This window comes from Dasypus novemcinctus, chromosome X, assembly GCF_030445035.2.
Source record: "Dasypus novemcinctus isolate mDasNov1 chromosome X, mDasNov1.1.hap2, whole genome shotgun sequence".
In the NCBI taxonomy this organism is placed as follows: Eukaryota; Metazoa; Chordata; class Mammalia; order Cingulata; family Dasypodidae; genus Dasypus; species Dasypus novemcinctus.
The window spans coordinates 173250163-173274711 of record NC_080704.1 but is presented as its reverse complement, the minus strand read 5'-3'; the positions used below and the strand labels follow the sequence as shown (position 1 = coordinate 173274711).

Below are 24549 nucleotides of genomic sequence, written 5' to 3'. Positions count from 1 at the left end.
GGGGAGGAGGGATGAAAAGGTGGAACACGGGACATTTTTAAGGCAGTGACATATTCTGTATGATGGATACACGACGTGCCTCTGTTAAAACTCACAGAGCTGTAGGGCGCGGCCGCAGCCACCACTCCAGCGGTGTCCGGCCGCGTCGCAGGAGGCGCAGGCTGCTGCGCGCTGAGGCGCCGCATCGAGTCGCCGGGGTTAGCCCGACGAGGTCCACCCGGCGCGCCGATGTCCCCAAGACAGAGGCAGCGGGGGCGGCGGCGTGAAGAGAGCGGCGCGGTGGGCGCGGGAGCAGGTGGGGACGCCCGGGTGGCGGCGGGGGCAGTATGGGGCTGCTGCTCAAGATCCCGGCGTCGGCCGTGCTGGGCTCCTTCCTCCCGCTCCTCACCCAGTTCCTGCGGCTCCACCGCACTCATCCTGAGCCGCCGCTGGACAAGGCCGCCCGCGCGCGCGACGGCTTCCGCTACTGCAAGCCGGTGCCGGGCCTGCCCCTGACGGAGTACCTCGATGCCGGCAGCGGGGCTGCGGAGCCCTCCGGCGGGACCCCGAGGGCGGCGCGACCCCGGCCCCCGAGAGCCCCGCCCCTCCGACGCGGGAGACGTGCTACTTCCTCAACACCACCATCCTGTTCCTTTTCCAGGAGCTGCGGGACACTGTGCTGGCCCGCCGCTGCGTCACCAAGAAGATCAAGGTGCACTTCGATTACCTGCTGTAGACCAAGACGGCCGGGCCCCTGCTGGAGGGGCTGAGCCAGCGGGATGTGTTCCTGGGCGAGACCGTGCCCTTCATCAAGACCCCCTGACTCCTGCGGCCCGTCGTGCCTTCGGCCACCGGCGAGTCCGACGTCCGAGGGGGAGGCACCGGCGAGTCCGACGTCCGAGGGGGAGGCGCTGCCCGCCACCTCCCCGGAGAAGCTGGCCTTTGAGGCGGAGGTGGAGTACCACGGCGGCTTCCACCTGGCCATCGACGTGGACCTGGTGTTCGGCAAGTCCGCCTACGTGTTGGTCACGTAGGCTTCGTCTTCACGTCTTCACCCACTGGTTCTTCTCCTTCGTGGATACCTCCTCATCGACTTCGAAGTGCGCTCCCAGTTTGAAGGGCGGCCCATGCCCCAGCTCACCTCCATCATCGTCAAACAGCTCAAGAAGATTATCAAGCGCAAGCACACCCTCCCGAGTTACACGATCAGGTTTAAGCCATTTTTTCCACTCCAAACCTTACAAGGATTTGAACAAGATGAAGACCAGCATATCCATATAAGTGGGCACCTGCTGAAGGCCGCCTTAAAGTTATGATGTTAGAATGTAGCAGGTTACTCATTTTTGGATCCTATGACAGAGAAGCAAATATTCATTGCACACTTGAGTCGAGCAATGGTGTTTGGGAAGAAAAACAAAGGAGTTCTATTAAGACGGTTGAATTAATAAAGGGAAATTTGCAAAGTGTTGGACTTACACTTTGTCTTGTCCAGTCAAAGGACAGGTATGCTGGACACGTCATAATTGAAACTGTAGCCCTAAACTCACCTGCTGCAGTTACAGATTGTCAGCGGGGTGATCGACTTATTGCTATTGGAGGTGTGAAAATCACATCCACCCTGCAAGTGTTGAAGCTTATCATGCAGGCTGGTGACCGAGTTCTGGTATATTATGAAAGACCTGTTGGTCAGATTAATCAAGGTGCCGTGCTGCAAGATAATTTTGGACAGTTGGAAGAAAACTTTCTGTCAAACTCATGCCAACCAAATTACGAAGAGGAAGCAGCCGGGTTGGCAGTGGATGCTGGAAATAGAGACCTAGATTCTGAATTTGAAGATTTGGCAAGTGATGTTAGAACACAAAATGAGTTCAAAGATGAGGCATAATCATTGAGTCATAGTCCCAAACATACTCCTACAACCCTTTCTGTTAAACCTCTTGGAACTATATCACCAGTTTTAAACCATAAATCAGTTACAGGAAGTCAGCCACCACCACCAAAGCTTCCATCCAAAGAAGGAAATAAACCCTTAGCCCTAAAATCTTCTGAGATTACAGACCCAGTACAAGTGTCAAAACCAACCCAAGGATCCACTTTAAATCTACCTATGCCACCACAACCACAAGTGAAAGTTACTTTGCCTTCTGTTGGCACCCAAGATTAGGCAGAACCAGATATTCTTGTCAAAAAGCCAGAGAAGGTGCTGCCTCCTCTTGCAGATAAATCTGCTGAAAAGCAAGCAAAAAATATAGATCACATAGATGATGTATCTGCAACTAAGCAGTTTTTAGTAAAGCGAGAAATGGTAAAGACTACTTCAGAAAGTTCCTGTCCTATTAAGGACAGTTGAGATGACCTACAAACATGGTAATCATCAGAAATTCCTTCTCGTAATAAGCTAGGAAAATGGACAAGAACCAGAGCAACCTGTTTCTTTGACAAAAGCCTGCCACTGATACCTAAAATATTGCACTGTGGTGTAGGGATCCTTTCAAGTTGGGGGTTCTCATCTGTTTGGGGCCTGTTCGTTTAAAACTTGAAGAGGCAGCTTTAGGATGCTTAGCTACATCAAACATGGAATACCGTTCAAAATTCAGATTGGAAGCCCCATCTCCTAAAGCTATGGCCACTAGAACTGCGCTACGCAATCTGAATATGCAAAAGGGATTCAACAACAAATTTTGCTTTGGTGACATTACTATTCATTTCAAATATTTGAAAGAAGGAAAACCAGACCACCATCCAGTTCCTAACTTAGAGAAAGAAAAAGAATACCGTTTGATTGAAGAGGTTTCTGCCCTACCTGGAGAGGACCATTTTGTTGGACAGATGGGTTTAACAGAAAATAAACATAGTTTCCAGGATACTCAATTCCAGAACCCAACTTGGTGTGATTTGTAAGAAAAATGTCTGGACTAAAGCTGTTTCCCAGTGTCTGTTTTGTGCTTATGTTTGCCATAAAAAATGTCAAGAAAAGTGTCTAGCTGAGACTCCTTTTTGTGGAGCACCTGATAGGCAAACCGACCAAATCCTGAAATACCTCAGTCTGGAAGAACAGGAAACCCTCTTAGGCTTGCCTCCTCATGTTGATTCCGAAGCTAACAAATCAGTTACTAAAACAACAGGCTTGACAAGGCACATTATCAGTACTAGCTCTCGTTTGCTAAATTTGCATCAAGTCTCTAAAACTCGCCTTGCTGAACCAGGAACTGATCTAGTAGAACCTTCACCAAAACACACACCCAACGCATCTGACAATGAAGGCAGTGACACAGAGGTCTGTGGTCCAAATAGTCCTAAACAGGGAAACAACACAGGAATAAAGTTAGTAAGAAAGGAGGGTGGTCTGGATGACGGTGTGTCCATTGCAGTTAAAGAAATTAGGCGTGATCTCTATAGGGGTTTGCCTGAGGAAAGAATCCAGAAGCTAAAGTTTGTGTTGGACAAACTCCAAAATGAAATTCATCAGGAGTTGGAATATAATAATTCCCTTGTTAGAGAAGAAAAAGAGACAACTGATACAAGAAGAAGAAAAAAACCACTCCTTTTGGCTGCATTGGCTAAATCAGGTGAAAGACTGCAAGCTCTGACACTTCTCATGATCCACTACAGAGCAGGTACTGAAGATATTCAATCTTTAGAAAGTCTGTCTATAAACCAGCACTCTAAAAAAATAAGCAAGTACACAGATGATACAGAAGAAGACCTTGATAATGAAATAAGCCAACTAATAGACTCTCAGCCATTCAGCAACATATCAGATGACTTATTTGGCCCATCAGAATCTGTATAACAGTCCATTTAAAATTTCACACAATTTGGAAAAATTTGCACCTAAAGTATCACAAATACAACCATGTTTAAACCCTCTTATCATGTTCTTTGACCTGCTTCTCCAGTTATTTGCTGGTGTACAAACAAGAATGAAAGTGATTGTTTTCCCACAAAAACATGTCCAGCTCACTGAATTGGTTGTTTCAGATTGCACTTATAACTATGCTTTTTGGGTTTATACTGGGAATTTATTTTTACTAATTTATTTTTACCTTTTTCTAATTATGAAATTTTGTAAGCTAACTTTTCATGTATGTATGTGTGGTATCTCACTGTGTTATTTCCCTTTCCTCTTAGTTTTTGAATTAGTGTTAAGCAGGATACTGTCCAGATTCTTAAATACTTTCTTTTCATCATGGTTTTAACAAATTTTCTGCATGCCCAAATTGACAACAGTAATCATTGAAGAAACAGGTTTTGGATTTTTCTTTTGTGGTATGAAGTCTGTCGTTTCACTTGCTTGAAATTTTTGTTATTTTGGATTTGTTGGGTGATATTTGTTTCATTTTGTTTTTGCCAAATGTAACATGAAAGCAGATATTGAGGCTTTAGTGTGTCATGCTGATTTACTAAAAATCATTTACATATTAAAAAACCCAAAAACTCATAGAACTGTACATCACAAAGAGTGAACTCTAGTGTTAATTATGGATTTTAATTAATAATGTATCAATAATGATTCATCAAATTGATAGCTGTACTTAAGGTGGTTGTATAGTGAGTATCCTTGTTCTCAGAAAATGTATCTGGAAGTGTTAAGTGTTCAAGGAATATGATGTATGCAACTTACTCTTAATAGTTTAGATAATAGAAAGACAGACTGACAGAGAATAGATAGATAGAATGATATAATAAGTGCTGTAAGTGCTAAAAGTTGGTAAATCTGGATATGTGGGTGAGGGGGTATATTGGAGTTCTATGCATTTTTGTATTATTTTTGCAGCTTACTTGTGAGTTTGAAGTTATTTTAAAATAAAAGTTTAAAAAAAGGCTAACAAAAAATTAGTGGTTTATTAATTATAAAATATACCACACTAATAAGATGATAATAAGAGAAACTATCTGAAGGCAGGAGAGGGGGTATATGAGAACTCTTTGTGGACAATTTTTCTATCAACCTAAAATTACTCTAAAAATAGTCTATTTTTTGTCTTTATTTATTTTTTAATGTTGCATTAAAAAAATATGTGGTCCCCATATACCCCCCACCCCCCCAACCCCCTCACCCCACTCCTCCCATAAAAACACCTCCTCCATCATCATGGGGCATTCATTGCACTTGGTGAATACATCTCTGAGCACTGCTGCACCACATGGTCAATGGTTCACATTATAGCTTACACTCTCCCCCCAGTCCACCCAGTGGGCGATGGCAGGATATACAATGTCCAGTAACTGTCCCTATAATACCACCCAGGACAACTCCAAGTCCTGAAAATGCCCCCACATCACATCTTTTCTTCCCACTCCTTACCCTCAGCAGCTACTGTGGCCATTTTCTCCACATCAATGCTACATTTACTTCCATTACTAATCACAATAGTTCCAGAATAGAATATTAGTAAGTCCACTTTAATCCATACTCTATTCCTCCATTCTGTGGACCCTGAGGTGGTTATGTCCACTCCACCTCCAAAGCGAGAGGGGGCTTAGATTCTACTTGGCTGATGGATGCAAAGAGCCGGGAGGTCATCAGAGGGGTTGCCTTTACGCACACTTCAGCAGAGTCCCAGAGACAGCTAAAATAGATACAACCCCAGGTATTGGTTTTTCTGAGGGCTACAGAGACCCACAGGTTCTATTATGATGGCAGATAGAGTTCAGTGCCATGCCAGTTGGCCCTACTTTGTGCGGCGGCTTGCTCGGTCGGTAGAGGTGGGGTCTGGCTGCGGACGAGGGGTCGGTCCAGCTTTGGACGAGGGGTCAGTCCTGCTTGGGACGAGGGGTCGGTCCCACTTGGGACGAGGAGTCGGTCCGGCAGCAGACGAGGGGTCGGTCTCACAGGGGTTGCGCGGTTCGGCTGATGGGGTCGCCCGGCAAAGCCGGCGACGAGGGGGTCACCCGGAGAAGCAGGCGACGAACTGGGGACAAGGGAGGCCAGGCCCTTGTCGGGGGCTCTCAGGACTGGAGGGCGCACGGCAGAAGAACTACCGTGGAGACAAGGTAAACACGCAAGTCCACTTTCTTGAGGGAGAGGCAACAGTTTTATAGGGGCTGGGGAAGGCTGATTGGTCGAAGCCACGCCCTGTTCTGATTGGTTGCCGGCGAAAGGTCAGTGGGCGGTACTGGACGGGGGAGGGGTGGTGGTTAGGGATTGGCTGTCGCTGTTGCTGGGGGAAGGGGCAGGGTTTAGGGATTGGTAGCTGCTGTTGCTGGGGTGGAGGGCAGACTGGAGTTTCCTGCCCACGCCTGGCTGTTGCTGCTGTCCGGGGGGGGGGGGGGGGGGGGGGAAGGGCAGACTGGATTTTTCCGCCCTGCGCCTGCGCAGGGAGAAAGAAGAAGAAGGGTGCCACCCCACAGGCATCGTGTGGCGCCATCCTAGGGAGGAGGGGCGGCCGCGGAAGCATGGCTGCCGAGAAGGGGAGACCCGAGGGCACTCTGCGCCCATGCCGAGCTCCCTTCAGGGGTGGCGGTGAGTCCGACCAGCCACCCTATTATGGGGGCAGCGGCTTGGCCTACCACGGCCGCTCCCCCGCCAGGCCAGCAAACCACACTTCAGCCCGAGGGGTGACCGCACTTTGGAGTTTGTGTTCCTGAGTGTGATGGAGTTGGACTCAGATGTGATCTTTTTTCACAAGCCTCTCCTGTTACTTTTACCAGACCTATGGTTGGTGCTGGGGTTTAGTGTATACTCAGGGTACCTGAATCTCTGGACTGTCAATGTGATAGCCAGGTCCTGAGCCTCAGCAGAATTGCAACTCCTACCCTCTGACTTATTGGACTTACCCCAGCCTGCTAACAGGGAGGTGAAGAAGGTCGACCACCACACCTGGGAGCCAAGAGTGCCTACAAAAATAGTCTATTAAAAATTCACTTTCTCTGTCACAATAGCCAGCCACATTTCAAGTGCTCAATAGTTATATGTCTTGTGGCTACCATATTTGACAGTGTAGTTATAGATCATTTCCATGGTCACAGAAAGCTCTATTGAACATCACTATTTAACCTAGGATATTACTAAAAAACCTAGTGCATTTTTTTTCTATTAGCACCTGTTTGCCTTATAAGCAAAGAAATATTATCTGTTAAAAAACTATGATTTTCTTAGTTATGGACCAGGAAGCATTGTAGATATGAGTGTAGCTCCTGGGCCTTTCCCATACTACACCCTCAGCCTTAGGCCCTCATCTATTAATAGTAGGTCTGACTCAGATGTGACCTTTCTACACATGCCTCTTTTGTCACTTTTACTGAACCCATAGTTGGCACTAGGGATGGTGTATACTCAGGGAACTTGAATCTCTGGACTGCCCATGTGCCAGCTGGGCCCTGAGCCTCAGCAGAGTTGCAACTCCTACTCTCTGGTTCATTGGACTTACCCAGGCCAGCTAACAGGAGGGTGAAGAAGGTCAACCACCACACCAGGGAGCCAAGAATGCCTGCAACTGCAAGCAGAAGAATTGCATCCATCATCCATGTGGAATCTAAGCCCCCTCTTGATCTAGAGGTGGGGTGGACATCACCATCCCAGGGTCCACAGCATGGAGGAATAAAATATGGATTAGAGTGGACTTACTGATATTCTACTATAAAAATATTGTAAGTAATAATAGAAGAGATTGTAGCATTGAGCTGGAGAAAGTGGCCACAGTAGTTGCTGAGGGTAAGGAGAGGGAAGAAGACATGTGATGTGGGGGCATTTTTGGGACTTGGAGTTGCTGTAAATGATATTGCAGGGTCAGATGCTGGACTTTATATATCCTGCCATAACCCACTGAATGTACTGGGGGAGAGCATGAACTACAGGGTAAACTATTATCCATGTGGTGCAGACAGTGCTCCAAAATGTGTTCACCAAGTGCGATGAGTGTGCCACATGATGGGAGAGGTTGTTGGTGTGGGAGAAGTGGGGTGGGGAGGTGGGGTCTATAATGGAACCTCTTACGTTTTTTAATGTAACATTTTTTGAGATGTATATATCTTCAAAAAATACAATTTACAAAAATGATGGGGGAAAGGGGTGGAGGGTAGGGAGTGAGTTTTTTAATGTAACACTCTTTGTGATCTATTATTAACTTTAATAAAAATAATGTTAAAAAAAATAATAGGTATGACACCTGGCTGCACCTTAAGATCACCTGGAGTGTGTTTTTAAAAATACATATTTTTTTATTTTTTAAAGATACTTAGATTACATAAATGATATATAAAAAATAAAGGGAATTCCCATATGCCCCAACCCCTTTGCCTCCCACATTTTCCCACATTAAGAACATCCTTCAGTAGTGTGGTACATTTGCCACAATTGATGAACACATATTGGAGCATTGCCACAAAGTCTGGATTACAGTTTGCATTGTAGTTTATACTCTCTCCCCCACCTAGGGAGCTTTTAACACTCCTAATGCTAGACCACACAAAGTTGACCAATTAAATCAGCATCTATGGGGGCTAGGATCAGGGATCAGGATTTTTTTAAGTAACCTTTTTTTAATAAGTTTTAGTTTCACAGGAAATTTGTGCAGAGTTCCCATATATCCCACACCCAGCTTTCCGCTATTAACCTCTTACTTTAGAATGGCATTACATTTCTCACAATGAGTGAACCAATGTTCATGTATTATTATTAACTAAAAGTCCATACTTTTCTGAACTCATTAGTTATACCTAATGTCCTTCTCTGTGAGAGAATCCTATCAAAGGTACCATATTATGTTTAGTCATCATGTCTCCTTAGGATCCTGTTGGCTGTGACAGTTTCTTAGGTTTTCCTTGTTTTGATGACCTTGACAATTTTTTTTAGTTTTTAAAAATGTTATTATCTTTTTTTTAAAAAGATACATGGATCACACAAAAAGTTACATTAAAAAATATAAGAGGTTCCCATATACCCCAATCCCACAACCCCCAATCCTCCCACATCGATAACATCTTTCATTAGTGTGGCACATTTATTGCATTTGATGAATACATTTTGGAACACTGCTGCACCACATGGATTATAGCTTACGTTGTAGTTTACACTCTCCCCCAGTCCATTCAGTAGGTTATGGCAGGGTATATAACGTCCTGCATCTGTCCCTGCAATATCATTCAGTACAACTCCAAGTCCCCAAAATCCCCAATATCACATCTCTTTTTCCCTCTCCCTGCCCTCAGCAACTCCCATGGCCACGGTCTCCACATCAATGATATAATTTCTTCCATTGCTAGAGTCACAATATTTCTATAGTAGAATACCCCCTTGACAATTTTGAGATATTTCGTAGAATAGTTCTCATTGTGATTTCACATATTTTTCTTATGATTAGGTTGGGATAATGGATTTGAAGGAGGAAGACTACAGAGGTAAGGTTCCATTCTCATCTCAGCATACTAAGTGATGCTAAAGTGATGCTACCAATCTCACTTACTACTGTTGATGTGCACATTGATCACCTGATTGATAAGTCAGTTTGTCAGATTTCTCTACTGTAAAGTTATTCCTTTCCCCCCTTTCTATACTGTACTCTTTGGAAAGAAGTCACTATGCCCAACCCACACTTAAGGAGTGGGCTGTTAGTTATCTGTATAAATTATTTGGAACTCTTCTACACAGGAAATTTGTCTACTCTCCATTTATTCATTTATTTTTCAATAGTTTGTTTCTATCGACACGGATTCAAGTACAGAATCCATTAATCATTTACTTATTTTTGCTCAAAATTTTCCATCTTTGGCCATTGGGAGCTCTTTTATCTGGTTCCTCTACCTCTTTGACATACACCCATCTTTGTGGGTTATATTTTTCTTTTTGAGCTCTTCCTTACTTTATGTCACTAAAAAATGCTTCAGTGTCACATTGTATATTTGCTGCCCCTGTCCTAAAATCAGCTATTTTTTCTAAGGCACTCTCATTCCTTTTTTTATAAAGTGGTACTTGGAAACCAGGACCTGGACTCTAAGTGCATTCATTGTTATTGGGATAGCATTGCTTCTAGCCCTCTTAGCTGACAGAGCAAGAAACACATATGGGTATGTTACTAATCTCTGCACATATCTATAAATATTTCTTTGTAACCTTCTGTATGTATGTTAAGCTGAGCATGATTTCATACTAATGTTTCAAACTCTTATCCACTACAGCATGTATCATTCTGCACTTCTTTGCTTTTCTATAACCTCCCACTCCAACAGCAAGAAACATATGCCATCCAATTACTTAATTGTTCAATTCCAGGATACATGTATATTGGTATCAGAATTACTAACTCATATCCCTGTGGGAGATAACCCTATCAAATAGAGCGCAGTACCTTTTGCCTTTTAGTCTATAAGAAATTCATTTCTAAATGAATTGGAAATTCATTTTCAAAGTTACTTAAGTCAGAAATGCCCCCACACATATGTGTTTCATTCATTTACAATTGTTGGACTGTTTTGTGTTTTTTTTTTTGCTTTATGAATTTTTTTGTTTTACTTAGTCATGGTTTTGCTGGATCATATGGTAATTCTTTTTAAATATATTCTTATTTCATTTTAAAAGATACATAGATCACACAATAGATTCTTTTTTTCACATTGTGAATTTCATCTTGAGATCCCCTGACCTCCTAAACAGCTTTTAAAAAATTTGCATTCATTGAGGTTTTCACCTTGTGTTCCAAAGTTCTATGATTCTTAAAAAATGAATCGTGCCATATATCCATCATTAAAGTATCATACAGAATATTTTCACTATTCTAAAAAATCCCCTGTCACCTATTCAGATGCCCCTCACTTCACTCTGAACCCTGGCAACAATGATTTGTTTGCCATTTCTAGAATGCCTTATAAATAAACTCATAAAGTATGTAGCCTTTTCAGATTAGCTTTTTTTGACCTAGCAATATGCATTTAAGCTTCATTCATGCTACTTTGTGGTCTGAATAGCTCATTCATTTTTATTTTTTATTGCTGAGTAGTATTCCATTGTATAGATATATCACTGTTTGTTTGTCTATTCCTCTACTGAAGAAATTGTTAGTTGTTTCCAGTTTTTAGAAATTATGAATAAAGCTGTTATAAGCATTCACATGCAGGGTTTTTGTGAACCTTCGTTTTCAAATCATTTGGATAATATCTAGGAGCACAATTGGTGAATTATATGGTAAGATTATATTCAGTTTTTTAAGAAATTGTCAATCTATCTGCCAAAATGGCTGTATCATTTTGCCCCCAGCAGCAATGAATGAGGGTTCCTGTTGCTCCACATCCTTGCCAGAAATTGGCATTGTCAGGCTTTTGGATTTAGTCATTCAAATATGTGTGCTTTTTAAAAAACTCAACATTATTGAGATATAATTTAGATAAATTTAAAATGGGTGCATTTTATTGTACAGCTCAATGAGTTTTGATAAATGTATACATCTGTGAAACCACAACCACAATCAAGATATAAAACATTTTCATCACCTTCAATGAATCCCTTGTGCTTTTTCCCAGTCAATCCCTAACCTTATCCCCACTGATCTGTCTTCTGTCACTGTAGATTAGATTTCCAGTTCAAAGTTGATGGGAGTGGACATCCTGTTTATTCCTGCTCTTCTGAGGAAAGCAGTCAGTATTTCATGATGAGCATGATGTTAACTGTAGGGTTTTTTTTTTCAGTGTCCTTTATTGGATTGAGGAAATTATCTTTTCCTAATTTGTTGAAAGTTTCAATCATGAATGGATGTTGGATTTTATCAAGTGCTATTTTACCTTCTATTCAGATGGTAACATGGTTTTATTAATATTTCTTTAATCTGTTAAATTTGTGAATTTCTTTGATTTTCAAATGTTAAATATGTTTTGAGATAAATTATATTTGTTCATAATATACTATCCTTTTAAATTTTGTTGGATTTGATTTGCTAAAATATTCTTGGAAATCTTGCAGCTATTTCAGGAAAGATATCCACCTTTAGTTTTTTTCCTTGTAATGTCTTTATCTGGTTTTGTTTTCCAAGTAATACTGGCTTCATAGAATGAGTTAGGAAGTATTCCCTCCTATTCAATTTTCTGGGAGTAGAATTGGCATTCTTTTTTTCTTAACTATATGATGGAGTTTATTACTTAAGTCATCTGGGTCAGGAGTTTTCTCTGTAGGAAGGTTTTTAACAACAAACTAAATTTGTTTTATATGTTCAGGGCTTTTGAGGTTATGTATTTCTTCTTGATTGAGCCATGGTAGCTTGTGTCTTTCAAGGAATTTTCCCATTTCATTCAAGGTATTTGAAGGTATTTATTGGCATAGTTATTTATAATATTCTCTCATTTTTCTTTTTAATATCTTTAGAATATTTAGTGATGCCACTTGTCTCATTCTTAGTATTGGCAATTTCTATCTTTTCCCTTTATTCTTGATTGACATAATTTGATTTCATCAATTTTATTGATCAACTCAAAGAACCAGATTTTGGTTTTGTTGATTTTCTCTATTGTTTTTTTTCCCTATCTCATTACTTTCTTTATTTAATATATGTTTTTATTTTTAAAGAAGCTTTCGATTACCTAAATGTTACATAAAAAAATATAGGGGATTCCTATATGCCCCTCTCCCTCACACTCCCACACTTTGCCACATAAAAAACACCTTTCCTTACTGTGGTACATTTGTTATGATTGATGAACACATTTTGAAGCATTGCTACTAACCATGGACTATAGTTTATATTATACTTTACACTCTATCCCACACAATTTTGTAGGTTATGACAAAATATATAATGGTCTGTATCCATCATTGCAACATGATGCAGGCCAATTCCAATGTCCCAAAAATGCCCCCATATTATATCTATTCTTCCCTCTCCCTCCACTCAGAACCTCTGGTGGCCACTTCCTTTATATCAGTGATAAAAGTTCTTCCATTGCTAGAATAACAATTCTTTAATAGAATAATAATAACTCACTTTAGTCCATTTTTCACTCCTCAGTCTTGAGGATTTTGGGATGGTGATGCCCACTCCACCTCTAATTGAGAATGGCCTTAGATCCCATGGGTCAGATGGATGGAACTACCTTGCTTGCAGTTGCAGACACTTCGTTGTTTGGGATGGCCATTGTCCATCATCAACTCCTTGTTAGTTGTCCTGGAACTGGGGAGTAGGTGTTGCAACTCTGCTGAGATTCAGGGCTCAACTGGCACATGGATGGACTAAAGATTTAAGTCTCTGGGATATATATTTAGCAAATAACTATAATCCATGCTGTGTAGCACTGTTCCAAAATGTATTTATCAAATGCAATGAATGTGCTACACTGATGAAAGAGGTTGTTGATGTGGGAGGAGTGGGGATGGGGTGGAAAGTGTTGCATACTGGAACCTCTTATTTTTTTAATGCAGCATTTTGTGTGATCTATGTTTCTTTTTAAAAAAGACAATAAAAATTTTTATTAAAAAAAAGGGAGGGGGCAGAAATTCATGTGTAGGGAAACTATAAATGAGTTTAATTCTGTTACACTGGGGAGCATAAATTCCAAAGTAAGACCCACTGACAGGGTGCTGAATTCCAGACCTTTTCTGCCCTGCCTATAGTGTCTGGATGTCTCTAGAGACCTCAGGAGCCCCACTGTTTGAGGCACTGTTTATTGTGGCAGGAAATGAGATTTTGCTGAGATGTGCATAAGTGTAACCTCTGGAATGACCTCCCAATGCACTTTGAAATCTCTTAGCCATAAAAACTCATTTGCATTTACCCTTTCACCCTTTTGTCAAGGTATTTTTCCAGATGCATTGCTAGTTGGCTCTTCGTAATAATCCCTTGGTGCCAGAGAGGTTCATCCCTGGGCGTCATGTCCCATGCCAGGGAGAATGTAATGTGTTTATATGCTGAGTTTGGCTTACAGAGAGGCCACAATTGAGCAATAAGGAGGCTTTCAGGAGGTAACTCTTAAGGCAATATATAATATTAGGCTAAGTTTCTCTTTCACAAGAAAAAGTTCATAAGTACAATCATCACTATCAAGGGCCTGATGTCTGTCTTCCTTCATTAGGCACTGCCCTTGTACTCAGGGGGTATTTGCTGCTCTATTAGAGAATGTAGCAGGACTTCCCAGGAAGGTAATTAAGTATTTTTTTGGTTATTGTGTGGGTCTCCATCCACCAAGACAATGTCCCATGAATACTTGAACATATTCATATGCCTTATAGACATGCCCCAGGCGAACTCCTCCTCATGCATCCCCACATCACCAACACCCCACACAAATGATCCTCCAATACCACAGTTGTGACCTGTGATCCAAAACCTTTCCAAAGATGAAGCAAACAAAATAACCAAATAAAATAATAAGAAAATGAAATAATAGTTTTAAATATAATAAATAAAATACAAAAAATAGAAAGTTTGAAATAATAAAAGAATTTTTGACATTTTGTCTTTCACCACTGTAAGATCTGTTGTCTTGTATAAACAGCGACATTTTCTTCCATATATTCCCCCAGTGTCTTATTTTTTTCATTTTATCTTCAAAGAAGCTTTAGGCTACAGAAAAGCCACATAGAGAATAGAGGCGCTTCCCATATACCCATCACCCTCCCCATTAATAATATTTTACATGTGAATGTTACATTTTTACAATTGATGTACAAATATTGAAGCATTGATGCTAATCATGGTCAATGGTTTACATTATTGTTTATCAATGGTTTACATTATTGTTTACATTTATTACCGTACACTTTTATAGGTCTTAAGAAAATTTAAAATGGCCTTTATCCATTTTTTTGCAAGATTATGCAGAACAATTCTAATGCCCTAAAAATACCCTATGTTCCATCTATTCTATTCTTCCCTACCCCTCCCCTTGGAATCTATGGTAAACACTGTTTCAATTTTTGAAGAATAAGATTCATAGCTACTTGCAATAATATTAAGGACTTGACATATTGGTCTTTTTTTTAAAATTAGGCACTGCCTATGTTCTTGAGGGATTCTTGTCTCTCTAATTGAGAACATAGCAGGACTTTCCAGGACGGGAGTTTAATGTTTTCTTGTTTATTGTGTTGGCCTCCACCCACTGATATAACACACCTTGATAAGATGAACAAGAACATATTTCACAGAAGCCTGCTCTAGGTGCACCCTGTTCCATATACCATGCCCCTCAAACCTGACACTCTACATCAATAACCCTTCCTTGCCATGTTTGCCTAAAGAACATTCCCAGCATTGTAGTTTTAGCCACAGGCCTGCAAATCCCAAGAATTCACCTGTTCCTTCCCCTGATCCTCCCCCCAGTTCCATGGATAGTCCAACACAATGCTCCTACCCTACTCCCCCTCACAGACCAGTACCACCAAACCCAATCACATCACTGCACCATTGTCATACCCATCCACTGCCCAAACACACGCTTCCACCTTATCATAGATTTTGCCCATAAGGGCATCAGCTCATCACCCACTATTCCCTTTATTTCTCCTGTAAACCTATCTTCCAGACTCTAGCTCTGTGAGTCTGCTCTATTTGCTTAATTCATACCAGTGAGGTCATATATTTGTCCTTCAGTGACTGGTTTACTTTACTCAACATAAGGTCTTCAGGATTCATCCATTTTATCCTGTGTGTTAATATTGCATTCCTTTTTACAGCTGAGTAATATTCCACTCAATGTATATACCACAGTTTGCTTATCCATTCATCTGTTGATGGACATTTAGGGTTGCTTCCAACTTTTTTTTGTCTTCATTTATTTTTTTAATGTTACATTAAAAAAATTTGAGGTCCCCATATACCCCCCACACCCCTCACCCTACTCTTTCCCCCATAACAACAACCTCCTCAATCACCATGAGACATTCATTGCATCTCTGAGCACCGCTGCACCTCATGGTCAATGGTCCACATCAGAGCCCACACTCTCCCAGAGTCCACCCAGTGGGCCATGGAGGACATACAATGTCCGGTAACTGTCCCTGCAGCACCACTCAGGACAACTCCAAGTCCCAAAAAATGCCCCCACATCTCATCTCTGCCTCCCACTCCCTACCCCCAGCAGCCACCATGGCCACTTTCTCCACATCAATGCCACATTTTCTTCAATTACTAATCACAATAGTTCATGAATAGAATATCAGTAAGTCCACTCTAATCCATACTCTATTCCTCCATCCTGTGGACCACAGAATGGTTGTGTCCACTCCACATCTATATCAGGTGGGGTCTTAGATTCCACATGGATGCTGGATGCAATTCTCCTGCTTTCAGTTGTAGGCCCTCTTGGATCCCTGGTGTGGTGGTTGACCTTCTTCACCTCCATGTTAGCTGAGTGGGGTAAGACCAATAAACCAGAGTGCAGGAGTTGCAAGTCTGTTGCGGCTCAGGGCCTAGGTATCACACGGTCTGTCCAGAGATTCAGGTCCTCTGGATATATTCTACATGCCAGCTCCAACTACAGATCTGGTAAAAGTAACAGGAGAGACTTGTGGACAACGATCACATCTAAGTCCATCTCTATCACACAGAAACACAAACTCCAAAGTAGGGCCAACTGACATAGCACTGAACTCCAACTGCTATGACCATAGAACCTATGGGACTCTGTAGCCCTCAGAAGAACAAATACCTGGGGTTGTATCTACTTTATCTGTCTCTGGGACTCTGCTCAGGTTTGCATAAGGGCATCCCCTCTGATAACCTCCCGGCTCTTTTTGGAGACTCATAGGAATATAAACTCACTTGTCCTTTCCATTTCCCCCTTTTATTCTGGTCAAAAAGAAATTTAACTCCTGGTATGATAAAATAGTGAATCATGCCACTATGAACATTGGCATGCATATATCTGTTCATCTACCTGCTTTCAATTCTTCTAAGTATGTATGTATAATGAGATTAGTGTATCATATGGATCATATGGCAGTTCTAGAGTTAGCTTCCTGTGGAAAAACCAAACTGTCTGCCACAATGGCTGCACCATTCTACATTCCTACCAGCAGTGGATAAGTTCACTTTCCTCCTCATCCTCTCCAACACTTGTAGTCCTCTGCTTTTTTAATAGCCTAATGGTGTAAAATGATATCACGCTGTAGTTTTGATTTGCATTTCCCCAGTAGGTAGTGATGAGGAACATCTTTTCATGTCCTTTTTAACAATTTGTATTTCTTCTTTGGAGAAGTATCTATTCAAACCTCTTGCCCATTTTTCAAATGGGCTGTTTGTCTTTTTATTTTTGAGATGTAGGATTTCTTTATATATGCTGGATATTAGGTCCCTATCAGATAGATATTTACAAATATTTTCTCCCATTGAGTAGGCTGCATTTTCACTTTCTTTCCAAACTCCTTTGAAACGCAAAATTTTTAATCTGGGGAAGCGGATTTGGCTCAACTGATAGAGCATCCACCTACCATGTGGGACGTCCAGGGTTCAAACCCAGGGCCTCCTGACCTGTGTGGTGAGCTGGCCCACGCAGAGTGCTGACACACTCAAGGAGTGCCGTGCCACGCAAGGGTGTCCCCCGCATAGGGAAGCCCCATATGCAAGGAGTGTGCTCCGTAAGGAGAGCAGCCTGCACAAAAAAAGTACAGCCTGCCCAGTAGTGATGCTGCACACATGGAGAGCTGATGCAATAAAAAGAGACACAGATTCCTGGTGCCACTGACAAGAATACAAGTGGACACTGAGGAACACAAAGTGAGTGGACACAGAGAGCAGACAACTGGGGGTGGGGGGAGAAGGGGAGAGAAATAAATAAATAATAAATCTTTTAAAAAATGTTTTTAATCTTGAGGAGGTCCCATTTATCTATTTTTTTTTTCATTGCTAATGCTTTGGGTGTAAAGTTTATGAAACCACTTCCTACTGCAAGATCTCATAGATGCTTCCCTGTATTACCTTCTTGGAGCTTTGTGGTCTTGGCTTTTATATTTAGATCTTTGATCCATTTTGAGTTAATTTTTGTATAGGGCATGAGATTGTGATCCTTTCTCATTCTTTTGGATATGGATACCCAGTTCCACAAGCACCATTTGTCGAAGAGGCCATTCTCTCCCAGTTGAGTAGGCTTGGCGGCCTTGTTGAATGTCAATTGAATGTATATATGGAGATCTATATCAGAACTCAGTTCCATTGGTCAGTATACCTATCCTCGTGCCAATACTATGCAGGTTTGACCACTGTGGCTTTGTAGAATGGTTGGCTTTTTTTAAGCAAAATTTTTATTGTCTTTATTTCTTAAAGATATATGGATCACACAAAATGTTACATTAAAAAATATAAGAGGTTCCCATATACCCCACTCCCCACCCCCCCTACTACTCCCACATCAACAACCTCTTTCATCAGTGTGGTGCATTCATTGCATTTGATGAGTACATTTTGGGGCACTGATACATAGCATGGATTATAGTTTACATTGTAATTTATACTCTCCTCCAGTCCATTCTGTGGGTTATATAATGTCCTGCATCTGTCCCTTCAATATCATTCAGAGCAATTCCAAATCCCCAAAATACCCCTATATCACACCTCTTCTTCCCTCTCCATGCCCTCAGCAACTCCTGTGGCCACTGTCTCCACATCAATGATACAATTTCTTCCATTGCTAGAGTCACAATAGTTCTATAGTAGAATACCAGTAAGTCCACTCTAATCCATATTTTATTCCTCCATCCTGTGGACCCTGGTATGGTGATGTCCAATCCACCTTTAAATCAAGAGGGGGCTTAGATCCCACATGGCTGATGGATGTGATTCTCCTGCTTGTGGTTGTAGACTCTCTCGGTTCTCTGGTGTGGTGGTTGACCATCCTCACCTCCCTATTAGCTGACCTGGGTAATTCCAATGAACTGGAGAGTAGATGTTGCAACTCTGCTGAGGCTCAGGGCCCAGCTGGCACATGGACAGTCCAGAGATTCAAGTCTCAGGTAGTGTGATTCCTCCAATTTTGTTTTTCTTTTTCAATGTCTTGGCTATTCAGGACACCTTGCCCTTCCAAACAAAGTTCATAGTTACCTTTTCCAATGCAGTAAAAAATGCTGTTGTAATTTTTATTGGAATTGTGTTAAATCTTTAAATCAATTTGGGTAGGACAGACATCTTAATGGTGTTTAGTCTTCCTATCCATGAAAAGGGAATATTCTTCCATTTATTTAGGTTTTCGTTGATTTCCTTTAACAATGTTATGTTCTTTTCTGCATACATACAAGTCCTTTACATCTTTAGTTAAGTTTATTCCTAGGTATTTGATTCTTTTAGCTGCTATTGTAAATGAACTTTTTTTCTTGATTTCTTCCTAAGACTGCTTATTATTGGTGTACAGAAATGTTAGTGATTTTTGCTTGTCGATCTTATATCCTGCTACTTTATTGAACTCATTTATAAGTTCTAGAAGCTTTGTTGTAGATTTCTCAGGGGTTTCTATGTATAGGATCATGTCATCTGCAAATAGTGAAAGTTTTACTTCTTCCTTTCCAATTTGGATGCCTCATATCTTTTTCTTGCCTAAGTGCTCAAGCAAGCACTGCTAGCAAAATGTTAAGTAAGAGCAGTGTCAGTGGGCATACTTATCTTCTTCCAGATATTAGCAGGAAAGCTTTTAGCATATCACCATTGAATATACTGTTAGGAGTGAGTTTTTCATATATGCCTTTTATCATGTTGAGGAAGTTTCCTTCTATTCCTATCTTTTGGAGTATTTTCATCAGGAAAGGGTGCTGAATTTTGTTGGATGCTTTCTCTGCATTAAAAGAGATGATCATGTGACTTTTTCAATCTGTTAATGTGGTGTATTACATTGATTGATTTTCTTATGTTGAACCATCCTTGCATAGCAGGGATGGAACCCACTTGATCTTGGTGTATAATTCATTTGATATGCTGTTGAATACAATACCAAGTATTTTGTTGAGGATTTTAGCATCCAGTTTCATCAGAGTGATTGGCCTGTAGTTTTCCTTTCTTGTGGCATCTTTATGTAGCTTTGGTATTAGGATGATGTTGGCATCATAGAATGAGTTAGGCAATGTTCTCCCAACTTCTATTTTTTGGAAGAGGTTGAACAGGATTGGTGTTAGTTCTTTCCAGAATGATCGGTAGAATTACATGTGAAGCTATCTGGTCCTGGGCTTTTCTTTTTGGGGGGTATTTGATGACTAATTCAATCTCATTAGTTGTGATTGGTCTGTTGAGTTCATTAATTTCTTCTTTCATCAACGTAGACTGCTTATTTATTTCTAGAAATTGTGTCTATTTTATCTAAGTTATCTGTCTTGTTGGCATTCAATTTTTCAAAGTATCCTCTTATGATACGGTTTATTTCCATGGGGTCAGTGGTGATATCTCCTTCCTTGTCTATTATTGTATGTATTTGCATCTTCTCTTTTTTTTTCTATTTTAGTCTAGCTAAGGGTTTGTGAATTTTATTAATCTTCCCAAAGAATCAGCTTTTGGTTTTTTAAAAATTTTCCAGTATTTTCTTATATTCACTTTCATTTAGCTCTGCTCTGATCTTTGTTATTTTCTTCTTTCTACTTGCTTTGGGATTAGTTTGTAGTTCTTTTTCTAATTCCTCCAGGCATGCAGTTAGGTCCTTAAATTTAGCTTTTTCGTATTTTTAAAATATAGGAATTTATGGCTATAAATTTCCCTCTCAGCACTGCTTTTGTTTCATCCCTATGTTTTGATATGTTTTCTTGTCATTTTCATTTGTTTCAAGGTGGTTACTGATTTCTTTTGCAATTTCCTCCTTGACCAACTGATTGTCTAAGAGTATGTTACTTAACTTCCATATCTTTGTGCCTAGTCTATTTCTCTGCCCCTTAATAATTTCCAGCTTCATTCTATTGTTCAGATAAATTACTTTGCATAATTTCCAACTTTCTGAATTTGTTGAGAGTTGTTCTGTGACCTAGCATGTGGTCTCTCTTGGAGAATGATCCATGTGTGCCTAAGAAGAATGTATATTCCATTCTATTTGGGTATAATGTTCTGTATATATCTATTAGGTCTAGATCTACTAATGTATTATTCAAGGTCTCTGTTTCTTTATTGATACTCTGTTGAGATATTCTGTTTAATGGAGATAATGGTATATTAAAATCCCCCACTCTAATTGTAGAGGCTTCTATTTCTCCACTTAGTTTTCCCAATATTTGCCTCATGTATTTTGAGGTGCCCTAGTTAGGTGCATAAATGTTTATGATTGTTCTTTCTTCTTGATAGAGCACCCTTTTATTAATATATAGTGGCTATCTTTGTCTCCTACAACAGTTTTGCATTTAAAGTCTATTTTGTCTGATATTATTATAGCCACTCCCACCCTTTTTGGTTATTTCATGCACATATAATTGTTTTCTGACCATTCACTTTCAGCCTCCTTGTGTTCCTGCGTCTAAGGTGTGTTTCTTGTAGACAGCTTATAGATGGGTCATGTTTCTTCTTTCATCCTGCCAATCTGTGTCTCTTGATTTGAGAGTTAATTCATTAACATTTAATGTTATTACTGTATAGGTGTTACTTAGATTAGTCATATTTTCTTTATGTTTACATATATCATATGTTGTTTTTATTTCTCTTTTTATCTTTTTTAGTTGTTCTTACCAATAATCTTTCTCCTTACACTCTCCTCCAATCCTCTCTCTCCTGTTTTTTCCTTTCAACCTGCAGAACTCCCTTTAGTATGTCTTTAAAGGCAGGTTTCTTATTGACAAAATGTCTTAATTTCTGTTTATCTGTGAATATTTTGAACTTTCCCTCATTTTTGAATGCCAACTTTGCTGAATGCAGAATTGTGGGCTCAAGTTTTTTTTTTCTTTTAGCACCTTAACTATGTCATGCCATTGCCTTCTTGCCTCCATGGTATCAGATGAGAAATTAACACTTAATCTTATGAAGCTTCCCTTGTATGTGATGGATCACTTTTCTCTTGTTGCTTTCATTATTCTATCTGTCTTGAGCATTGGACAGTTTGACAAGTATATGTCTTCTGGTAGGCCTGTTAAGAACTATTCTGTTTGGGGTGTGCTGTGTTTCCTGGACATGTATGTCCATGTCCCTCAAAAGAGTTGGGAAATTTTTAGCCATTATTTCCTCCAACACTCCTTCTGCCTCCTCTTCCTTCTCTTCCCCCTCTTGGATATGTTTGTGTATGTTTGTGTGTTTCATGTTGTCATTCAAATCCCTAAGTTCCTGCTTGATTTTTCTGTCTTTTAATCTATCTGTTCTACTATCTGTCTGAATTTAGATGTACTGTTTTCAACATCACTGACTCTTTCCTCTGCCTGTTCAAATATGCCATTGTGTGCTTCCAGTGTATTTTTTTATTTCTTGCATTGTGCCATTCATCACCATTAGATCCATTATCTTTTTACATATGTTCACAATTTCTTCACTATGTTCCCCTCCCAGTGTATTCTTAATATCTTTTATCTCTTCCTTCACTTTATTAAGTTGATTCATGATATTTGTTTGGACATCCTTCTTTAGTTGTTCCATGTTCTGCATCTCCTTCTGTTTTTCAATTTGTTCATTACATTGGGCCATGTCTTTCTGTTTCTTAGTATGGCTTGTAATTTTTTGTTGGTGTCTAGGCATCTGCTTATTTTGATGGGTTTATTCAGTTGGTTAGCTTCTCTTTCTACTCAGGGTTTTATTTTGTTGTTTTTTGCATTTGTAGTAAGGTTCCTTTTTGACACTTGGTTCTGCTTATTCTTTATTTTTTCAATTGTCTGAGATCCTCTTGAAAAAATGTAATAGGACCAGAGAAAAAGAATAATAGTCATAATAAAAAAGGTAGAAGAGGAACCATACAAGAACTAGGAAATAAATAAGCAATATGTGTAAAAAATCATAAAAATACAAAGGAATAAGAATAAAAAGGTGGAATAGAAAAACTGAAACAAGGAACAAAATAGAGAAAAAAGAGAATCAATTAAAAGGCTGGAAAGATAATAAGAGAAAAAAAGAAGAGAGAGAGAAAGAAAGGGAGGGGGGAGGGAAAATACAAGAAACAATAAACAAAACAACAAAATAAACAACCCAGGAAAAACAGCCTTCCCTCTTAGGCCCCTAGGGAGCCTCTCAGGCTGCAGGTGCTTATCAATCAATTATCTTTCCACCTGCCTTCCTCAGGTGATATACCTGGTTTTAGTGAAAAAATAAATAAACAAAGAAAAAAGAACTGATAAAAATTTTAAAAGTATCAGAATTAAAAAAAAATACCCAAAACAAAAAAAAAATCTGACTATATGTTCCCTATCATATGGTATCATTGGGGTGCCTGATAACCCAGTGCATCACTCTCCAGATTCCTTCTCTTAGGATGTACCAGGAATATAACTAGGAACCTTGTATGTGCATGGCAGGAATTCCTATACTGAGCTACCCCTGCTTCACAGGTTAAGTAGGCTCCTGGAAATTTACCTGGCTCTTTCCACCTCCATTTCCTCTTGAGAGTTGCTCTTCTAACAGTTTGCCTGAGCTGGGCTGGTTAGGCACCTGTCTCTGCCCCCTCACTGACCTAGTTCCTCTCTCTCCCAGGGCAGCTGGGTGTGACAGCCTGCCTTATCAGATCATCCCTACCCTCTACCTGGGGTCACCCCAGTGCTGGTTGGTGTATATTTGTGATTCAAAGGGGGCTAAGCTCACCAAACTCACCAAAAAGAAACCACTCTCTACCCTCTGCCAGATCCCCTTTTCTCTCAGGAAATGCTCCCTCTTACTCAGTTGGCTACAGTGAGCCAAGGGTTTTACCTAGGCTATTTGCCTTGAGAGTGGCACATATGTGCAGTTGCTAGCCACAGGGGTGGGTAACACATGGTTTACCTTTGGCCTCTTTATCTCTTTCTCACACTCCCTCCTGGATGATGCACAGCACTTTTCTGTTCTATAGATCCCCAAATCAGTTCCCTTGGGTAGGTTTTTGCCCTTTCTCCACTGTTCTTTTGCCTACCTACTTCAATGCCATCTTCCTCAAAATCCCTTCTTTCTGCTCTGATATTTTTATTTCCATTCTTATGCTTAGTTTGAGCTTAACTTGATCTCTTTTATCTATTTTCTCAAGTATAAGCAGAGGTTATTAATTTCAGACCTTTCTACTTTTTGAATAGAGGCATATAATGCTATACATTTTCTTCTAAGTATTGCTTTAGCTGCATTCCCATAAAATTTGATGTGTTATGTTTTCATTTTCATTTGGTTCAAAGTACTGTTTAATTTTTCCTTTGATTTCCTGTTTTGACCCATGAGTTATTTAGAAATGTGTTTAGTTTCCAAATATTTGCATATTTTCTCTTATTGATTTCTAATTTAATTTGTGTATAGAGAACATACTCTGAGTGACTTGAATGCTTTTAAATTTAATGTGATTGTTTTATGGCCCAGAATATGGTTTATCAAAGCAAATGCTTCATATACATTTGGAATAAAGAGATGTGTTTTGCTGTTGCTGGGTGAAGCGCTATATAAATGTCAATTAGAATTAGGTCAAGTTGACTGATTTTGTTGTTCAAGTCTTCTATATCACTACTGATTTTCTGCTTATTCTATCAGTTATTGAGATAGGAGTATTGAAATCTCTGGTTATTATTGTGGAATTGTTTAGTTATTTGAAGTTTTAGTTGTTTTTTTTTCT

At 40.1% G+C, this 24549-nt stretch overlaps 1 pseudogene; it reads left to right on the top strand.

The window, feature by feature from the left end:
* Nucleotides 1-326: 326 nt before the first annotated feature.
* On the top strand, nt 327-3808 carry LOC101426329 (PDZ domain-containing protein 8-like; annotated as a pseudogene).
* The last annotated feature ends 20741 nt before the right edge of the window (nt 3809-24549 follow it).